This window comes from Sturnira hondurensis, unplaced genomic scaffold (genome assembly GCF_014824575.4).
Source record: "Sturnira hondurensis isolate 20B ecotype Veracruz unplaced genomic scaffold, ASM1482457v3 Scaffold0021795, whole genome shotgun sequence".
In the NCBI taxonomy this organism is placed as follows: domain Eukaryota; kingdom Metazoa; phylum Chordata; class Mammalia; order Chiroptera; family Phyllostomidae; genus Sturnira; species Sturnira hondurensis.
Window position 1 is genome coordinate 1,443,833 of NW_028094426.1, and position 20,222 is coordinate 1,464,054.

General features: G+C 39.9%; 1 protein-coding gene across 2 annotated transcripts in view; it reads right to left on the reverse strand.

Moving 5' to 3' along the window:
* Nucleotides 1–17,252, reverse strand: part of STK38L (serine/threonine kinase 38 like) — a 74,318-nt gene extending 57,066 nt beyond the window's left edge. Inside the window, exons 1-2 of one of the 2 annotated variants that reach the window (XM_037033783.1) lie at nt 17,144–17,252; nt 11,983–12,058 (exon numbers count right to left, since the gene is read on the reverse strand). The gene's annotated coding sequence lies outside the window, so the exon portion shown is untranslated. The remainder of the gene's footprint in view (nt 1–11,982; nt 12,059–17,143) is intronic. The other variant, XM_037033784.1, reaches the window with a different exon arrangement.
* Between the last annotated feature and the right edge of the window lie 2,970 nt (nt 17,253–20,222).

Genomic DNA, 20,222 nt, shown 5'->3' on the forward strand with positions numbered 1-20,222 from the left:
TATCCATGGCAGTAACCTTTCTCCCAATCGGAAAGCTTGGAAAACAACCTTAATTCATCTCTCTCCCTTTCCCATTGCAAGTTCATCAATGAACAGGTGTCAAAAACTCTCACCCAGTGCACTTTCCTCTTCATTCTCACTTCTACCACCTTATCACTCCAGCCCAAGGGCACTGTCAACAGCATCATTGTTCCAGCATGTGGGCAGGTCTTCCTGATGTCACGCCCTCCCACCCCTAAATCCCTGCTCCTCAGACAAAAATTGGATGATGTCATTTGTTGGCTCCAAAACTATTAAAAGCTTTCTCTTTTCTACCACTCCAATCTATGCCTAGCTTTTATTAAACCCCATAATTTGGATCCACCCTAACTACTTAACTTGATTTTCCATTATTCTCCAGTCTCCCCCTCATCAACCAACAGACATGCCATAATCAACCTTATAACCAAGCTGTGAAATATCTAAACTTATAAAGACAGCCCTTTCTTTCGCCTCGACTTGTACTTAAAGAACCTAATGAATTTCCTCCTTCTACAAAGCCTTTCTTGACTGTGCTGACCTCATTTATTTCACTTTTCATGATTTGTCGAGCACTTATTATAAATCTTACCATCAGACATTTACTCCCACACTCTCATTATTATCATGTATGTTAGTCATCTGTGAAATTCCATCCTCCTTGAGGACGAGAGTCACACCTTATTCTGGCCCCAAAGTGTTCAGCATGATACAGAGCCCACTGAAAGTGCTCAGGACTCGTTGACCGATCCAACAAGAAACACCCCATTTCAGCTCCAGCCTCTCTGTACCACGCAGCAGCAGTTCGTGCAGGTCAAGCACCATCCTAAGGGATAGCACAGGAGACGCAGACACGTTCTCATGGAGCCCTGTACGGAATAACACTGTAGCAGTGAGAGGGGTCTTTATGCCCCACACCAGGGGCAAAAAAGACAAAGTTCTAGGAAATGGTACTTGGGGTTCTAAGCATAAACAACTCCCAACCTCCATGAGAACAGGCACTAGGTCTTTTGAAAGAGTACTTTGATTGGAATGAACGTCAAGGAGAACTGCATAAAAGAACAAAAGACCTGAGCAGAGTCCTGCTTACTCATAAGATGATACTGCATAAATCACCAAATCTCACTGAGCCTCAGATGAACTAAGAGATGCCATGCTGTTATTGGTTAAGAGACAGTAACTGCCAAGTGGTAAGAAATATTTTCATATGCATAGTTGTAGTGCCCGTATTTATGAAGTTCTCTGGAGTCTTCAAAGGCCTCTCTATATACATGATGCTTAATTATCTGACCTTTCCTACATACAGAGTGAAATGGACACGAAGTGCCATTTAAAACAGAGTTCATATATAACAAATACTTTGTTCTGTTCTGTATCTATTTTAAATACATTTACCTGCCCTGGCTGGTATGGCTCAATGGATTGAGCACCAGCCTGTGAACCAAAGGGTCACCGGTTCAATTCCCAGTCAGGGCACATGCCTGGGTCACGGGTCAGTGCGGGGCATGCAAGAGGCAACCACACATTGATGTTTCTCTCCACCTCTTTCTCCCTCCTTTCCCCTCTAAAAATAAATAAATAAAATGTTTTTTAAAATACCAGGTTTAAATTTCCAGGTTTTAGACTAAATAACTCCTACGTCAGTAGAAATAGCTACTGATAGCTACACCACTAGAAATATCTAGAAAAGGATGAGAATTAAAGAAAGAGAAAGGAATCAGAAAAAAATATTTATTTTAGTCATGCTAGAAGAGTGAAAGTTGAAATAATCTGGTATAAAAAATGAAAATCTGGTTACAAACTGCAAAGGATATTAACAACAGAGAAAATGGGAAGATTCTGAAAAGACTGGCAACACAAAGAGCTCCCCATGTACCAAGATTTTAAAAGACGTGTCAAAGATAGAAGGCACAGATAACATGGATGACTATAAAAGAACACAGGATGATGTCAGGAAGTAGAATGTCCAAATAAGCTGAACTGAAGAAAATCATTAAGGGCTACAAAGAGGGCTTTTGAATATGTCTAGAAGAGATGATGTACAAAAAACCTGGTAAGTTGGTTAAGATAAATGGTGTTTAATATATGACAGAGGGGAAAAAAAGAAAAGTCTCTGCTTCTACTTTTGTTTTTTAAAAGTCTTACAGTCCGCCCTGGCTGGGGTGGCTCAGTGGAGCATCAGACTGCAAACCAAAGGGTCACTGGTTCAATTCCCAGTCAGGGTACATGCCTGGGTTGCGAGGCCAGGTCCCCAGTACAGGGTGCATGACAGGCAGCCACACAGTGATGTTTTTCTCTCTCTTTCCCCTTCCCTTCCCATCTTGTCTAAAAATGAATAAATAGAGTATTTTTTAAAAAATCTTACAGTCCTAGGCCCTAGGTGGTGTGGCTCAGTGGATTGAGTGCTGGCCTGTGAACTGAAGGGTCACTGGTTCGATTCCCAGTTGGGGCACATGCCTGGGTTATGGACCGGCTTCCCAGTTGGGGGTGTGTGTAAGAGACAACCGATAGATGTATCTTTCTCCTTACCTTCCCCTCTCTCTAAAAAAATAAATATTAAAAAAAGATCTTACAGCCCTGGCCAGGTGACTCGGTTGGAGCATTGTTCCACTTGCTGAAACGCTGAGGGTCTGATTTCCCATCAGGGCACATACCTAGGTTGTGGGTTCAATTCCTTAACAGGGTACTTACAAGAGGCAACCAATCGACGTTTCTCTCTCTCTCTCTGTCCTCCCCATTGCCCCCCACCACTTCTCTCCCAAAAAACAGTAAACACATATCCTTGGGTGAAGATTTAAAAAATAATAGTAAAAAAATTAAAATCTTTGTTTTATTCTGGATCCATTTTAAATACACATACCCATATCATCCTAAAATTAGGAGCTACTTTAGAAACTGACTACTCAATGATTTCATGAGTTTTCTTCCTTAAGTGTAATGTTCTTGAATGCTTAAACCTATAAATACCTACCTTGAATACCACTTCAGAGTTTACATATTCCTGTTTTGCACCACCCTTGAGAGGTAGTTACCACGCCTGTATCCCTTCATTATTATAGAGGAGAACTCTGAGTCCAGTGTGCATCCCACCCCTCGAACTCTACCTCTGTTCTCGGCCTGGGAGAATGAAGGCCAAAACCAAAACGGAGCGCTGGGACATGAGAACTGAAGCGCAACAGACAGGAGGCCATCCAGAGCTGCCCCCAATGCACTGCAACTCTTCGACTTGGCCAGCTGACCAGTTCACACATCATGACCCTGCACCTGAAATTTGCAGAATGCTAGAAGCACTCTTTGATGGATTAGAAAGACCAGAATGCTTTACTGAAAGACAGCAGACAAGCTACATAATCTTTCAAAATAAGGAAAGAACATGAACATTACAAAAGAACATGGACATTACAAAACATTAACTGTTGTACTTATCATCCAGCCTGAGGAAAGTTCTACAACAGATAAGAAAGCTGATGGTTTCTGAATAGGTCAAAACTGCGTAGTCACTAAAAATTAGTATGTGCTCAAGGAGAACATTCACGCTGGGGAACTTTGTTTCTTTTTCTGGCATATCTACAGGATAAATAATCTATGTGAGTCTTTCAAATACTATTTAATAAGTCCCACTCTCCGATACTTTTGGGTGGGAGGGGGAAAGAGGGAGGAAGATGAAGAAAAATGGGCTAATAGACATATTTATAACTGATTAAGCAACAAAATTCAGAATGCTCATAAATTCTGCAAGACTCACTGAGCTTAGGAAATTATATTATGATGAACTCAATAAAACTCTGGACAGTTTGTGGGACTCTGCTGTCCCACAAAGTTTGGACTCTGCTGTCCCACAACATCCTTATCAAAATGTGAGGATGATGAGGACCCGGAGAGAATAACCAAAAGTGGGACAGCAGAGTCAGATATCAAAACAATTTTAACAGAAGATTAACTTTATCAAATAAAACTTAATAGGCAAATGGTAAAGAGTTATATTTGGATTCAAAAAATCAAATGTTAAGTATAAATTGTGACAAACTGTTTATACATAAAGAACTATAGATTTCTGTTGAATAAAACTTAACACAAATTAGAAGTGTGAAATGGCTGCCCCCAAACTTTACTCAATCTTAATCTTTTTAAAATTTAATTAATTAAGATTTTATTTATTAGCTTGGCTGGTATAGTTCAGTGGATTGAGCACAGGCCTGCAAACCAAAGAATCGCAGTTTGATTCCCAGTCAGGGCACATGCCTGGGTTGCAGGCCGATTCCCAGCAGGGGATGCACAAGAAGTAACCATATTTTGACATTTCTCTCTCTCTCTCCTTTCCTTCCCTTCTAAAGATAAATAAATACAATCTATAAATAGATAAATAAATAAAATTATTTTTAGAATAAAAAAATTTTATTAGAGAGAAATAGAGGGAGAGAAACATTAATGTGTGATAGATACATTGGTAGGTTGCCTCTCTCACACCTCCAAACAGGGACCTGGCCCACAACGCAGGCATGTGCTCTAGACTGGGAATCAAACCAGCAACCTTTTGGCTTCCGGCCAGCACTCCATGCACTAAACCACACTAGCCAGGGCACTGAGTTAATAGACAAGGAAGATTAGGAACAAGGAAGGTGAATGTCATACATTGTACTGGTTGGCTCATACCTGTACAAGTTCTCAATACTTGGCAATGCCTAATGCTCAGTACAAAAGGACGAAGTAAAATGCCCTCATAATTTGAAGATTGTCACTCTCTGCAACTAATATCAGCACGAATCAAATGGAATGTAGAAAATAGCTATCAACATAGGCAATTCCAAGAAAACGTGTGACTGAAGGTATTTGGGAACACCCAATCAAAAGTGAGCAGGGTATAGTTTCTAAGAGGCAGGGTTAAAATGCGAATCAGGAAACTGAAACCTCATTAATTATGTTTTTTTCTGGCTAAAAAGACTGTTAACAAAAGAGTGTTACATTAATCTGGGGGGCAGGGGAAGCAATAAGCAAGATTTTGCCTGCACTCCCCTAACACTGTCCAAAGTGAAAGCGGGCTGACCACACCCAGAGCAGTGCTGGGCAGGTGTGTCCTCATGAAGAAGAGGCTCCCTCAGGCTACGGTGGCTGAGTGATACTCCCCACCGAGATCACCCATTCTGACAGAACGACTGGCTTCCCATCTAGGTTGTCCTACTGGGTGACCGTGTGCTGGCCAAATGACACAGGTTTCCATTCTATTCACACTAATATTAACAAACTCATTAACTGAGTCTTGTGTTTATGTGATTCTCTTGGTCACTTGCTAAATATAAGTCACTTCCCTTAATGCTGATTTATTTCTGGACACACACACACATACACACACACCACTCACATTTCTGCACCTGGAAAAGTGAGGCCTGTACCTCAAACGTGATGATCCACATCCAGACACCACACTCCTGCGAAGTCCTGCCTCTCTTTATGATAACTAAAGTTTCCTAAAGCTGAATCATATATTTTAAGAGAGAAAACTAACAAAATATGATATAAAGGTAGTGGTCGGGAAGGTGAAAGGCCTAAAATCCATGATATTTATACAAATTAAATAAACACGCTTAGCTTGAAACAGATGATATAAGACCGCGGCCCCCAACCTTTTTGGTATGGGGGACCAGTTTCATGGAAGACAATTTTTCCATTAGCAGTGAAGGAGGGGAGCGGCAGCAGGGTGTGGAGAGGCAGACAAGAGGCGGAGCTCAGGCAGTATTGCCAGCAAAGCCTCTCTCACTTGCACGTGGCTCACCCCATGCTGCGTGGCCAGCTCCTAACAGCCCACAGCCTGGTACCAGTCTGCAGCCCCGGGCGGGGGGCGGGGGGGCGATTTGGGGACCCTTGATGTAAGATAGCTGTCTTCAAATATCACTCTGTGGTGGAAAGAAATTATCTCCAATTCTGTGATTAGAACCAGCTGAAACTTGCATAAGGAAGAACTTTCTAATACAATTCCATGCTTGGCACATAGTAAATGCTCAGTAACTTGGCACATGGTAAATACTCACCATGTTAGCTATGACTGTGTTTTAGGATATACAAAATGTCATAAAAGAGATATACACCAGACACTATGGGAAAGCAAAGAAGGGGCACCTATGCCAGACAAGAGGTGGGATGTCAAGGAAGGCATCCTTGGAAGTAGAGATACCTAAGCAGAATGCCAAAGAAAGTACAGGAATTACCCAAAAGAATGTGGGAAAGGGCATTCCAGGAAATAATACGTAACACCTAGGGACAGAGAAAGCTAAATGGTTCCGTGATTACAGTGAGCAATGAAAAATTAGGCTAGAAAACCAAAGGGACTCCGACTTGCATGGTTTGCTAAGGAGTCTGGAGGAAGCTATGAGGAATCATTGGAATTTTTTTAATTTTATTTTAGAGAGAGGGAGAGGAAGGGAGAGAAAGAGAAACAACGATTTGTTGTTCCATTTATTTATGCATTCATTGGTTGACCCCTGCATGTGCCCTAACTAGGGCTCAAACCCTCAACCTTGGCATATTGGGGCAACACTCCAACAAATTTAGCTACTTGGCCAGGGCCATTGGAAATTTTAAGCTTGGGAGTTACATGGTCAGAATTATGTTTTAGGAGAACCTTTTGGTAGCCACACAGAAGACTCACTGGAAGAGTGCAATACTGCTAAGAGAGATGGCTTTTTCAGTAATTTGGAGCCTGAATAAAGACACTAACGCTGGAGAAAACAGAGAATTCAAAAGGGAGGAAGGAGGACTTAATGGGATGTGAGTGACAAACAAGAAGGAGAAGTCAAACAAAGTTTGGGCAACAAAATAGAGAATAATATCGTGCACTGAGAGAGGTTAAGTTGTATGAGAAAGATTCTGGGACAAGAGAAGACAGTCAGCTCCAGGCAAGTTGAAATCCTAGTTACCTACCTATACAACATGCCAAGGTGGTGGTGGCAGCGTGTGTGTAATATGCATGCATGTATGTATATATGTATGTATATATATTTTTCTCTTTAAAAATGGACAATAAAGTCTCAAGCTCAGAAGGGCAGTCTAAGTAAGGTACACAGATTTGGCAGTAATCATTACAGGGTGGTCACTAAAGGTATGAGAGCACATGAGACCATCCAGACCCCCGAGTGTGCGGAGTGTGAAGAGAAGCAGACTGGGACAGAAGATAACCATGCAAGGGAACACGAGTTAGCTGTCTTGTGAACTCTTAGGTTTCTTGTCTTTAGGCAACGAACTAAAATCTTTAGGCAGATATTAAGCATCCACTTGTCGGGTATTAGATGGAATTCGCAGTAGAGAATTCAACTAGATGACCTCTACGGCATCCTTCAACTCTGGAAGAGAGTCAAAAGACACTAGTTCAATGCAGTATTTCTTACAATCTGAGAAGGAACTTCCTGTTACCATTCAGAAAAACTAAAATCATACCCATTTTTATTCCCTGGCTTTGTTAGTCAAATGAAAAAAACATTTTGAAAAGTTCGTTTCTTAGTGTTTGATAATGCTGTTCTCTGAAAGGGAAAGAGTACCTAGATTACCTAGACAAGATAGCTCAGGCTCTAGATCAAATTTCTCACCCCATTTTCCCCTCTGTGGGCCCAGTTATATGGTTGGTATGAGAATATAGTGTTATTCAAACACACGTTCTACTCATTTTTCCCACAAGTGGGCCCTTTCTGCCACCTTCTGCCTAACTAGGACTATACATGATTTATGGGCTTAAATCTTAAATGCTTTACATTTCAGAAATGTACCTATAATTTTCACTCATTATATTTCAGTGTGTTGGTTTCTCTTGCCCTTTCTGCTCAATTCTAAAAACAAAGAAACACATGTACATATCAATTTTTTTTAAATCTGAAAATATTTCATTAAAACAAACTCACTTTTGGCATAATAATACACACAGAGTATTGCTAGACAGGATTATTGGCAGTTTGACTTAACCTTAAATAGGGCACCGTTCCCACCAAGTGACACCTGGAACAGGTGTTAGACAAACTTAACCTCTTTTAACCACATGCACCTTCCCCCTCTGCCACTACCTGTTTCCACCCTGCAAGCCTTATTTTTCTTCTGTTCTTGTCTTTCGTTTTTCTTCCTGTAGCGCCCATACATTTTTATCACTACCGCTAATAGCACTAAAGCTAAGACAGCTGCCAACCCAACGTCTAGAAATACAGGGTCCAGCAAAAGTGAGGCCTGCTTGAGTGAGGTTGGGAAGGTAATAATACAGGTGCAATAATTTATAGTTTTAACTTAAACATTTCACCTAAAATGTCATATGGTGTGCTTGAGTGTGATATTGATATGTTACAGAATTACAAGCCTATGACTTTGTAATAGAAGATTTTGTAATAAGAAGGAGGCATTATTTGTGCCGGAACCTGTAAAATGGATATAATTATAACTGGAGTCTTAATTTTTGGTTGTCCCCCCAAAACAAGTTAACTATATTGTTTCAGTGGCCCAATCCACAGAGAAGAAATAATAAGCAGCTACAGAAAGTAACCTGTGTGAAGAAAAAACCTAGAGTTCTTCTCAGCTCCAGCAGCCTAACACGGCTCATGCATACAAAGCTCAGAATCATGACTTGCAGATGCAGGTTTCTGAATGACCAAAAAAGATGGGGCGGGGGAACTAGAGACAATGTTTGGTACAGTTTGAAGTTTAGAGTCATGTTAAGTCAGTTATTAAAAAATAGGATGGGTTAAGTAGAGAAGATGAAAAGAAATCAAGGCTAGGATCAAAATGAAAGAACTCCAGCACTAGGTATGGAAGTTCTGGGAAATTTTTAAGGGTTCCATAAACTTTTTGGAAAGGTAAATAATTATGTTACTACCACAATCCTTTTCCTCAAGTCAAGTGCTCTTAAAGTTAAGCTTTGAGGCTGCATTCTCTTTATACAATCCTACTTGCTCTACGTATTCATCAAAGAAAGGGTTTTCATGGATTTCTTTCTCTCTTTTTCTCTATGGCTAACGGTATCCTTACCTTCTCTGTTTAATTTTACAAAAAGGAAGCAAGAGACAATTTATGCCTGGCAGCATACTTGCAGGTGGGGGCACGGGAACAGAGCAGGTGTTCCACTAGGCTGCAAGAGGCAACGGAAACACTGATAAAGCTCAGAGTGCTAAAGCTGGATAAAATAAATATGTTTAATGTGGCACATAAAAAGTTATTTTATGAAGACAAGTTCATTTATCCTATCTAGCCTCATGTCCCAACACTAAAATAATACAGGTTCTTGTGGCTGCCTAAACAGTCTTTACATCTCTATGCTATCCTGTCCTCCTACTGATTGTTGGCCTGAAAAACTCCCACTCACCCTTCAAGTCGAAGCTCAAACACTACCACCTCCAGGGAAAGCTGCTTTGATCCTCCCAAACCCGTGCTCCTTCCCCTTATGCGCTCCATTCACTGCTCCTTCCTTAAAACTGCAATATGCTAGTGCAACTATTTCTATGCCTGTGAGTGTGGCCTGCCTGCTTTCTGAGGGAGCACTGTCTTCCCCCACCGCATCTATTGGCACACAGGACCTACCCTAAGTCCCAACACCCATCGACCCAAGTCTCTTCTTTCCAATCCCACCTAGCTGAGAGCTTCATTACCTATTTCCTAGATTACTTAAATTAGTCAGTCTCTTCATTGGTCTTCCAATTTCTGGGCGCTCTTTCCTTGAATCCATTCCACATACACTAAGGCCACTGTAATCTTACTAAATTACAACTTTAATTAAATGTGCCAGGTCAAGCAGTCGAAGATGCAGAGAATGAAAAGCTGAAAAATACCTATTTTCTAAGTTCAACGAGCTCAAATGCAATAGGGCAGAGAGAGAAGTAAATAATTAAGTAAATAAGTAAATAATTTATCAGGTGATATAGAGGTATATCCAAGTCATGCTAATTCCTTGGCCTGGCATGTCCTTCACTCTTACATGGTCAATTCGTATTTCGCTTTCTATAGGAAACCTTCCTAATCTCTCCAGCCAGAAGCAATCTTCCCCTCCTCTGCTCCCACAGTACCCTGTGACTCGCTTATCACTTTCTACTTGATTTTGTACTCACAGATTATGTCTCTTACTGGATAAAACCTTTCTAAATGGAAGGGCAATATATTTTATCCGTCTCTATTTTGCCATGGTACCTAACACAGTACCAGGCAAATTGGTGATAAATGTTGAATTATGATGGTTAACCTCACTAAAACATTATGAGTCTGTGATTCCTTTAGGATTTCCCGGTATTAAGAATACCAGTGGGTCAAGTACATGCAATTCAAGACTGAAATTTTTTCACTCTAGGCACTATAATAGGAAAAAGTCTATTCTGTTTTGCTAGATGATAGTGGGCATATGGAGAATATCCTCAGCCAGATTAGAAAGATGTGTCCAAATGAAATGGACCTCTGCTGAGAAAACTAACAAAAGGTAACTCCCTCGTGCTGTAAACCAGGCAGCCTCTGCTGACAAATGCAGAAAAACTACGAAGGGCAAACATGATGTGGTGTTTCCATAATGGGGGCGAGCCAATGGGCAACTGCTTAGCTATGCCAAAATGTCCACAGCTTAGTAAAAATTAAATTCATTAAAACAAGACACTGGCACAAGAAAATATTTCAGCAATGGCTCATTAAATAAGCTCTTTATAATACAAATACCCATAATACAACTTTCCAGAGGTGAATACTTACAGCTTCTACATATACTTTAAAGTCTACACCCAATTTCCTGTAACAGTGCTACTATAAGATACCTCAACAAGTCTTTATTAGGATCCCCAATTCTTTAATTCCACTTTCAAAACTGTCTGTCCTCTCCACCCCATTCCTTCATGATAACTGTTTTAGTTAAATGCAACAGTTGTGTGCAGAATGAGGTAGAGTAACTTATCATTCACTGAATCACAAGAATTGAAGGCTTTTAACATTTCATGAAATGTTAATGAAGACTTTAACATTTCACAAAACACAGCACTAAAATTCTAACCTCTCAATTTTGGCTAAAAACAAAGCTCAAAACTCAAAACTGTAATACCTTTTAAGAAAATGCTGTGCTATAGATATGTATCTGCTCCTAATTGGCTTGAAAGAAGTCAGAACATCTGATTGTATCATTCATTTCAGCATTAACATTGCTGAGGGCAAAAACTGTGTCTCATCAACTAACTTTGTGGAGTCCTTAGTAAACTGCCTGTAGCAACTTTTAATCTAAAGACCTGAGTTTAAGTCTGCAATTAGAATTAAGTAAGATGTATAAAAATGCTTTATAAAACTCTAAAGCACAAAACAAATAAGGTATTACTCATATTATTCTTACAATAAGCTCTCTCCAAGACCAAGTCCTCTTCTACAGGAAATCTAGATAGAGCTGAATTATTTCTCTATATTTTTCCCAAGAGAATTTATGTATGACAAATAAAACTGTAAATAACTCCTAAAAAAGAGGGGGAGGAGAAGGAACAAAGGTAACTCAAGGTAAAACTAAAAGAAGGAAGTGTTGTAAATTAAAAGCAAAGGGGAAGTTTTGTAATAAAATAAAGCAATACAAGAGAAAGCAAACCTGGATCTAGCATTAGAGATCAATTTTTAACTCTTATTTACTATCTATATATGTGACCCTCTCTGGTCACTTCACTTGGCTAGGTTCCAGTTTCCTCATTTTTAAGTAGGACCGATACCCCATAGGGTCGCTGTGGGGATTAAATGAGATAATATTTATATAAAGTACTTAGCACTATGTCTGGTACATAATAAGTGATAAGAAAATGGTTACCGTTATTGATTGGATTACTATTACACTTCTACCCTAACTGGTGACATTCGGGAAGAAAAAGGAGCCAAAAACATGTCAGAGGGGAATACGACATACAGAGAACTAAGTTTACATATTACTGTTGAGAGACAAAGTTTGAGAAACATACATTGCACAAAGCATTCTTCGTATTCAATGTCCAAATTACTTACTGTGTCTCCAGGATTGCTGAAGAATCTAGAGAACCGAAGCCAATATCTCCAAGTCATAAAAGCAGAATAGCAATGACTGTATGGAAGGAGAACAGGACCAAAGAATTAAAATAAAATTTTAAAAATGTGCTTATTGATATATACAGAAGTTTCTCTGTTTCCAAACTTTCAATTTTCCAAATTTGCATACACAGACTGAAACCTAGGCCCCACAGCAAAGGCACAACTCTGCCTGCCAAAAATAGATGGTATTAGCAATTGTGTACAGCCATTTAAGTTTCTGCCATCTCATTCTTTAATCTGGGGAAGTTGCTGTATTTGTGGTTGATTTTGAGGTGTTAAATATTATTAACTTCATCACAGTAAGTAAATACAAAAGCAATGAAAGTATTCCAAAATTAGGAAGAAAAACAGAATGCTCTCCTGAATCAGATGTAGAGAGAGCAAATAATTGTTAAAGGTAAAAAAACAATGGATGCTCCCTGTGCATAAGAAATCAGAGACTTATATACTATAACATGAAAAATCCCTACATGGAATCAATAAGCAGCAGCAAAAGACAAGGAAAATAGCCAGAGAATCAACATCAGTTCTGGCTGTCAACTGGCCTAGTGTTAAGGGATGGCAAGGAGCGTAAGAATTTAAAAGCTGAGCATAGTATAAGTGCTACTATCATAAGCTACAGATAAATTGTCAAAGTTTGATGCAAAGTTCAAACTTTTCTGAACTTAACATAACACCAATGTGAATGGTTAGCTCAGTATATGGCATTTAATAAAGGTTTTCCCCAAAACTGATACAGAGACCATCTAAGGTGGGGGGCTTCCTGTCTCAGCGGATTTTCATGTAGACAAAACTACTCTATCACAGGAAAAGATGCTCCTCAAGTTCTGTCAGCAAGGAGGTGAGCAAGTATGTCTGGCTTCTTTTTTACTAAGAACAGCTGTTCAAAACCCAACCTGTACTTACAGGAACACATAACTTTCTTATGATAAAGCATAGCTGACTTATAAACATCTCCACGAAATTACGGGCTCAGATCCTGGAAATTTTGTCAGTCGGCATGGTAAATGCAAAAAATATCCTGTCGCCTATTAATGTAAACTGAGTATAAAAAATATTCAAAAATTTTTGTTTTTGCCACTTTTATATTATTGTAATAATATAAATTTACGGGCTTTACCTCCTGTAGTTCTGCTACTTTTCCCATTAGGTTTTAGGCTCATCCACCATTTAATTACCCTACTCTGGGAGTTTTCTAGAACTACCCCACTCAGACCAGGAAAGAGCACTTACATTCATTCACAGACTGTGCCTCTGGAGTTCTACTTAAAACTGAGCTCTGTCAAACAGAGTTCTGACAAAGGAGCTGAAGGGTCCGCATCTGGCCAGACAGGTAGGGATGGGCAGTACCATCCCTAAAACTGCTTAGATTCACTTTTTCCCCCTCATCTTTAAATCCACTTGAGTTTATTGTGATGCCAACACTTAGATAACCAAGAACAAATGTGAACTATTCCTGAAACTTCATCAATACAATCAACTGACCCATTCATTTGACAAAGCAGCATTCATTGAGTAAGCCGATGCTAGGCACAGTGCATTTCTATAGCACCTTTTATTTCTCAATCCCAAAGAGCTTTCAAGTTGCCCTAATATAAAGTAGCAGTGATGGAATGTCTCTCAATTTATACATATACAACACTATTCAAAGTCATCATTCTGATTCATAGCTGTTTATGGAACTAAAAACTAAAAGGGCTTAGACTGGCATTTGATCATTAAGTATATTCCAACTTCACATTTCAATCCAAAAAATACCCAGTGCCAAGTGAATTTTAAAAATACAAGCCAGAATATATGATTCAAAATTCCATTACGCAAAGGAGATAATATAGTTTTAACTTCTTATTTCTAAATCCTTGTATGTATGCTACAAGGTATTAAGTCAAACTTATCAAAAAGTCCCACTCACTGGTTACCTTTAATCTGCACAAAGAGCAACTTCCCAAAACCAATTAAACATCTAACATGCCAAAAACAACTTATTTACCTGGGTTTTCATTATTTTGGAGCTCTTTCTAGAAAATTGATCCCTAAATTTAGGTGCCAGAAAAATGTATTTTCCCAAATCAATCAGTTGAAACTACAGACCTGAGAATGATCATCAAGAATGGGAGAAAAAAATAAGGAGAATGATTAAGCACAAGGATACAGATATAAAAGCCAGAAAGCCTGGGTTGCAATCCTTGTTCTATCATTTTCTAGCTGTCTGACCTTGGTACCTCAGGTACTCCATCTGCAAAATGGGAATAATACAAATATCTACTTCATACTCTTGTTACAAGGCTTAAATCCGGGTAAATTAATACATATAAGGGTTTATCAATCAAGTAGCATTATATGAAGTGTTTGCTTACTATGATTATCATAGGATTCTATCATCTAAATCATCTATACAAGTGCCTTTCCATACTCACAGCCTTCTTTATTTGGTCTAGTGGAATTTAATCCCTCCCTCCTTAACTTCTCCACAATATACACTGTGCATTTTAGTTATTTACCTATAATTCTCTCCCATTAGATTATATCTCCTTGAAGACAGAAACCACATCTGAGTATAACAGGCAGCAAATATCATCCATCAATGCCTTTCATTTCTCTCTGTAAAGGTTCTGAATAGTAATATCCGGTTAATTAGCAAACCTTTACCTGGAGACAGGAGCTTTGTTATCGGTCACACTTTGATAAGTACTAAGACAAACAAAAACTTGGGGGGTGGGGAAGGAGAGGAGGAAAGAATGATTCACTTAATATTTTTAAACTATTGATCAAAAATGTCTTTTAAGACTAATTTATTTTCTAAAATATCTTATGCTTTAAAAGCTTATTTTCATTATGTCATTCCAAAAGCCCATGGTGTTTTTAATATAAAAATACAGTAGCATAATTTCTGCATATGTCAAGTATAACCTAATCATAACTTTGCCCATCTGCTGATTTAACGTAATCATGGGGATGCTGGATGGCAGTATGCTTGCTTGATTCACCCTGCACGATATATGTAAAATAAAATCATTTTAACTTATGTCAAGATGTAAATCTTTCTGGCTTTGATTTGCGCTTCTTTCCTCTTAACAAAGAGCTGCGTGCGTGCGCCCGCCCCTCCAATTCATCCAGGATTACCTGAGAAAGCACATTCTAAAGTATTATCCAACTTTGGTAACACAATGACGTTGCTCTTACAACAGAACATTTCTGAAAATGAATGCCAGAACTGAGTCTGTTGCTTTGTTACCATTTTCTACAAAGTATAATTTTCCCTTTGTTTTTATAATGTGCTACCTCTTGAAATAATTTCTCAGCATAAAAAATGCTGAGGACACCTATTTACTTGCACAAATATCCCTAGTCTTAAGTCTCTAACTAGGATTCTTAGAATTTGATTCTCAACTTTAAAACGAACATAAAAACCAAAGAGTAAAGAGTAATTGCACCCATTTAACATGGTTTTTCTAATTTTTTTCATTCCCCAATGGCAGGGCTTTTCAAAGGAGTACAAAAAGTACATCCTATTTGTTTCTCATTCTAAACACATCCCAACCAATGGGAAACATTACCAGCCATCTTAAGGAGAAGAACGCAAAGTGCAAAAAGCTAAGACAGACCAAACCAAAAATATTTTTATTCATTGTACTTCTTTTCAGAGCAGAATTTCTGTTCTTGGATGAACCTATGCAATACACAAAAGTCATCATAATTTAACAACATATTTTATTAGACTACTTTCCCTCCCCTCAAAAACTCACAAGAATAGCTAATTCACATACAAAACCTCTCAGCTACTGGAATGAGAGTATAATAAACTTAATTGTTTTGTACATCCTGAGGTATACAAAGAAAAGCAAATTAAGCACAAAGAGATCTCCATTACCTTAAATAATCATATATGATTGAGACAATGAACTTTCAAAAACCTTCACTGGATAAGTAAAATAGCTATAAATACAGACCCTGCCTTGAAAGTAGTGACCTGACAAGTTTAAGCCCCCACTCCATCCGCAACCGCCAAAAGGCATGGTTTTACTTGTCAATCCCAATCCTACAACAAGGAGGCACAAATTAAAACACTTAAAGTTGTCTCCTCGGATTTTACCCGCAATAAAGCTAATACTCAGGCCTTTTCCAAGCAATTGGCTTCTAGCACAACTTATCAGAAGTTTTGTGAAATAGACGAGAACGTTGGTTCTGCATTTTATCAAACGAAGAACAGAACCACACTTTGGGACAAGCCCCTATTACTTCCAACACCACCAGCTCAACTCCGCCCCCTCCCTTTTTCTTTTTATATCTTTCTTTTAAATTTACAACCCGAAAAGCGATCCTCAAAAGTATCATCAGAAAACGGAAAGCCACTGGTTTTTAAAACAAAGTTTGCTCTTCTGCCGTCAACCTGACAACTTTCTAAAGGTGAAATGTCTTCTACTTAATCGGGGACAACCCTTCTTATTAGCATACCAAACAACTACTCGTTTGTCCGCAATGGTAAAGGTACAAAAAGGAAGTGGGAGATAATGATGTCCAAAGAAGGGTCGACGGTTCCAGTGGCAGGGACCGATTTTGAGAACTCCGTGGCTTCTGGGAGCTGGGCGGCTTTACTATGTCTGAAAAATGTTTAGCAATCTGACGCATCAATTTTTAGGAATGGTGCACAAATAGCCCCCACAATTTAAGAGTCATGCCTAGAATCCTTACCCTCGGTGACATCGGCCAGAGGGCAAGGGACAGTAGAGTGGGAGATACCCGGAGAGGATACACGACATTTGTTATTGTTTACCAAGCCCAGGCAGGGACTGGGAGCCGGGCGCTCGAGGGCCGACGAGTGGTAGGGCGAGAGGAGCAGGGAAGAACAAAGATTCCTCCCCAGGCTCGAGGCTACCTTTCCAGACACACGGGGCCAGTATTACCCCAGGGAACACAGGGCCAAGGCCGTGGTCGAAGCTTCATCAGAGATATTACGAGTCCTGAAATTAGCCCGGCTTTCCCTGGACACCCAAAGACACACAAGATCTCTTCCTTCTGCTCGCAGAGTTAGGGCAGGTGAGGCGAGCCCGGCCCCCCTCCCCGCCCTGGCCGCCGAACGCCGCATCCCCGCACTCACCTGCCTCCGGTCGCGCCCGCGGCCGGCTCAGCCTCCGCACGGACCACAGCCGGCCCGGCGCTCGTCCGCTCCCTTCTGCCAACTCCGCCTTCGCCCCGCCCTCGGGAGGTGGGACTGGCGGCCGCGCCGGAATCTCGGGGCAGCCTCCCTGAACTCTCGCGAGCCCTCACTCCTCGGATTCTTGGTGGCTGGGCCGGTCCGTCTGGGCCCTGACGTCATACGCACCACAACCGGAAGTAGCCTTCTTTCGTCAATGCCGACCTCCTGCCCCACCCACCTTCGCCTGGTGAATTTTTGAGTGGCTCTAGAATGGTTGACTGGAAAGTCACCACTTGTCTCTTTCAGCAGTCCGACCTCAGTTCCCTCTTTTCTGTTCAGAGGTGGCTCAGGCTTCTCTGGTGAGTGGCCCAGTGTGTTATCACACCAGTCACATGTGCTGAATGTGGTCAGAGTTTTTTCCAAGACTTCACCATATAATGCAAAGTGTGTTAGAAATAAGGGTTGAGAAAGAAATGGTCATAAACGCACACACTTTTCAGATTAGGAAAATATGGTCAACAAAAATGGTGGCTTGTTTTTAATCACTGTCTATGGGATATAGAAACCACTCTAGTTCCCTGACCCTTTTCCATTTCACCATGGTTCACTTCTAGAGACTTGAGAGGGGCTTAGACTTGGGGAAAAAAAACACAAAAATTTGATGGCAAACATGAAAATTTTGCTTGCATTATCTTGGAAAATCTAAAATAACTGACAAGCCCTGGCTGGTGTAGCTCAGTGGATTGAGCGTGGGCCTGTGACTCAGAGGATCGCGGTTCGATTCTCAGTCAGGGCACATGCCTGGGTTGCAGGCCAGTTCCCTGCAGGCCAATTCCCAGCAGGGGACGCACGAAAGGCAACCATAACCATACATTGTTGTTTCTCTCCCTCTCTCCTTTCCTTCCCCTCTAAAGATAAATAAATAAAATCTTTAAAATAAAATAAAATAAAATAACTGACAATAATGAGCTACTTTTTCATTAGGATCAGAGAACTATGAGGAAAATCTCTCTAGTATAACGTAGAAGCTTTGGGAAGATGATGTATTTGTGCTTCAGGAGAAAATTTATTGGGCAAGTAAGAATTGTTTCTAATTATCGTAGACAAATTTATCTTTAATGTGAATATTGGAAGTTTTGTAAAGTACCGTTAGCTCTTAAACTACTAAGAAAGTTCACAAAGTTGGTACTATACTTGCAAAAAATTATACATATATAATTTAGAGATGCCAAGCATTATCCTTAGTTTCACCAAGAGCAGGTGACCCATGCAGAAGATTTAGGGAAGAACCATGACATCACTTCTTTCTTTTTTATACCCTGTACTTTTTCATATGTACCTAGGTAGAGGAAAAAGCACTAGTGTAGTAATTAGTATATTCTTGGGGAAATCAGTTCCACCTATATCATCTGGAGGCTCAAATAGCAATTGCCATATATGACCAAAAGGAGGTCTAATTGTGATCCAACACACTTGACAGAAGCCTATACACCTCTCTCCTGCATGTGTGTGCATACTAATTCAAGTGGGTAGAATTAAGAACAGTTTATGGAGTGTTCTGTAGAAAATTTATGTTTTCAAATGTCTCATACTTATTTCATAGCAAGACTAATATGGGCTAGTACAGGGTATCAGATGAGGATAATATGGAGGAGGCTAAACTTTGACCTCTAGTTTCTAAATTGAGGCCATTATAAACATATTCCCTGGAGAGGTTGTTGAAGGTGCCTGAACTGAAACAGATGTAGAGCCATGTGTCCTATTGGAAATTTGTTGAAATCGATGGAACCTTTTTCAGAATAGTGTTCTTTTTTTGTTTGTTTTTATTTTTTAATATATTTTATTGATTATGCTATTACAGTTGTCCCATTTCCCCTTTCATTCCCCTCCACCCTGCACACCTCTCTCACCCACATTCCTCCCCTTTAGTTCATGTCCATATGTCATGAGTTCTTTAGCTTCTACATTTCCCATACTATTCTTGCCCTCTGTCTATTATCTACCTACCATTTGTGCTACTTATTCTCTGTATCTTTTCCCCCTCTCTCCTCCTCCCATGCCCCTGTTGCTAACCCTCCATGTGATCTCCATTTCTGTGGTTCTGCTCCTGTTCTAGTTGTTTGCTTGGTTTGCTTTTGTTTTAGGTGTGGTTCTTAATAACTGTGTGCTGTCCTTTCACTGTTCATATTTTTTATCTTCTTTTTCTTAGATAAGTCCCTTTAACATTTCATATAATAAGGGCTTGGTGATGATGAACTCCTTGAACTTGACCTCATCTGAGAATCTGAGAAGCACTCTATCTGCCCTTCCATTCTAAATAAAAGCTTAGCTGGATACAGCAATCTTGGATATAGGTCCTTGCCTTTCATGACTTGGAATACTTCTTTCCAGCCCCTTCTTGCCTGTAAGGTCTCTTTTGAGAAATCCGCTGACAGTCTGATGGGCACTCCTTTGTAGGTGACTGTTTCCTTATCTCTTGCTGCTTCTAGGATTCTCTCCTTCATTTTAATCTTGGCTAATGTAATTATGATGTGCCTTGGTGTGTTCCTTCTTGGGTCCAACTTCTTTGGGACTCTCTGAGCTTCCTGGATTTCCTGGAAGTCTATTTCCTTTGCCAGACTGGGGAAGTTCTCCTTTATTATTTGTTCAAATAAGTTTTCCACTTGTGGCTGTTCCTCTTCCCCTTCTGGTACCCCTATAATTTGGATGTTGGAACATTTCAAGATGTTCTGGAGGTTCCTAAGTCTCTCCTCATTTTTTTGAATTCTTGTTTCTTCATTCTTTTCTGTTTGGTTGTTTCTTTCTTCCTTCTGGTCCACTCCCTTGATTTGAGTCCCAGTTTTCTTTCCATCACTATTGGTTCCCTGTGCATTTTGTTTCATTTCACTTAGTGTAGCCTTCATTTTTTTAATCTAATTTGTGACCAAAATCAACCAATTCTGTGAGCATCCTGATCACCAATGCTTTGAACTGTGTATCTGAAAGGTTGGCTATCTCTTGGTCGCTTATATGTATTGGCTCTAGGGCTTTGATCTTCTAT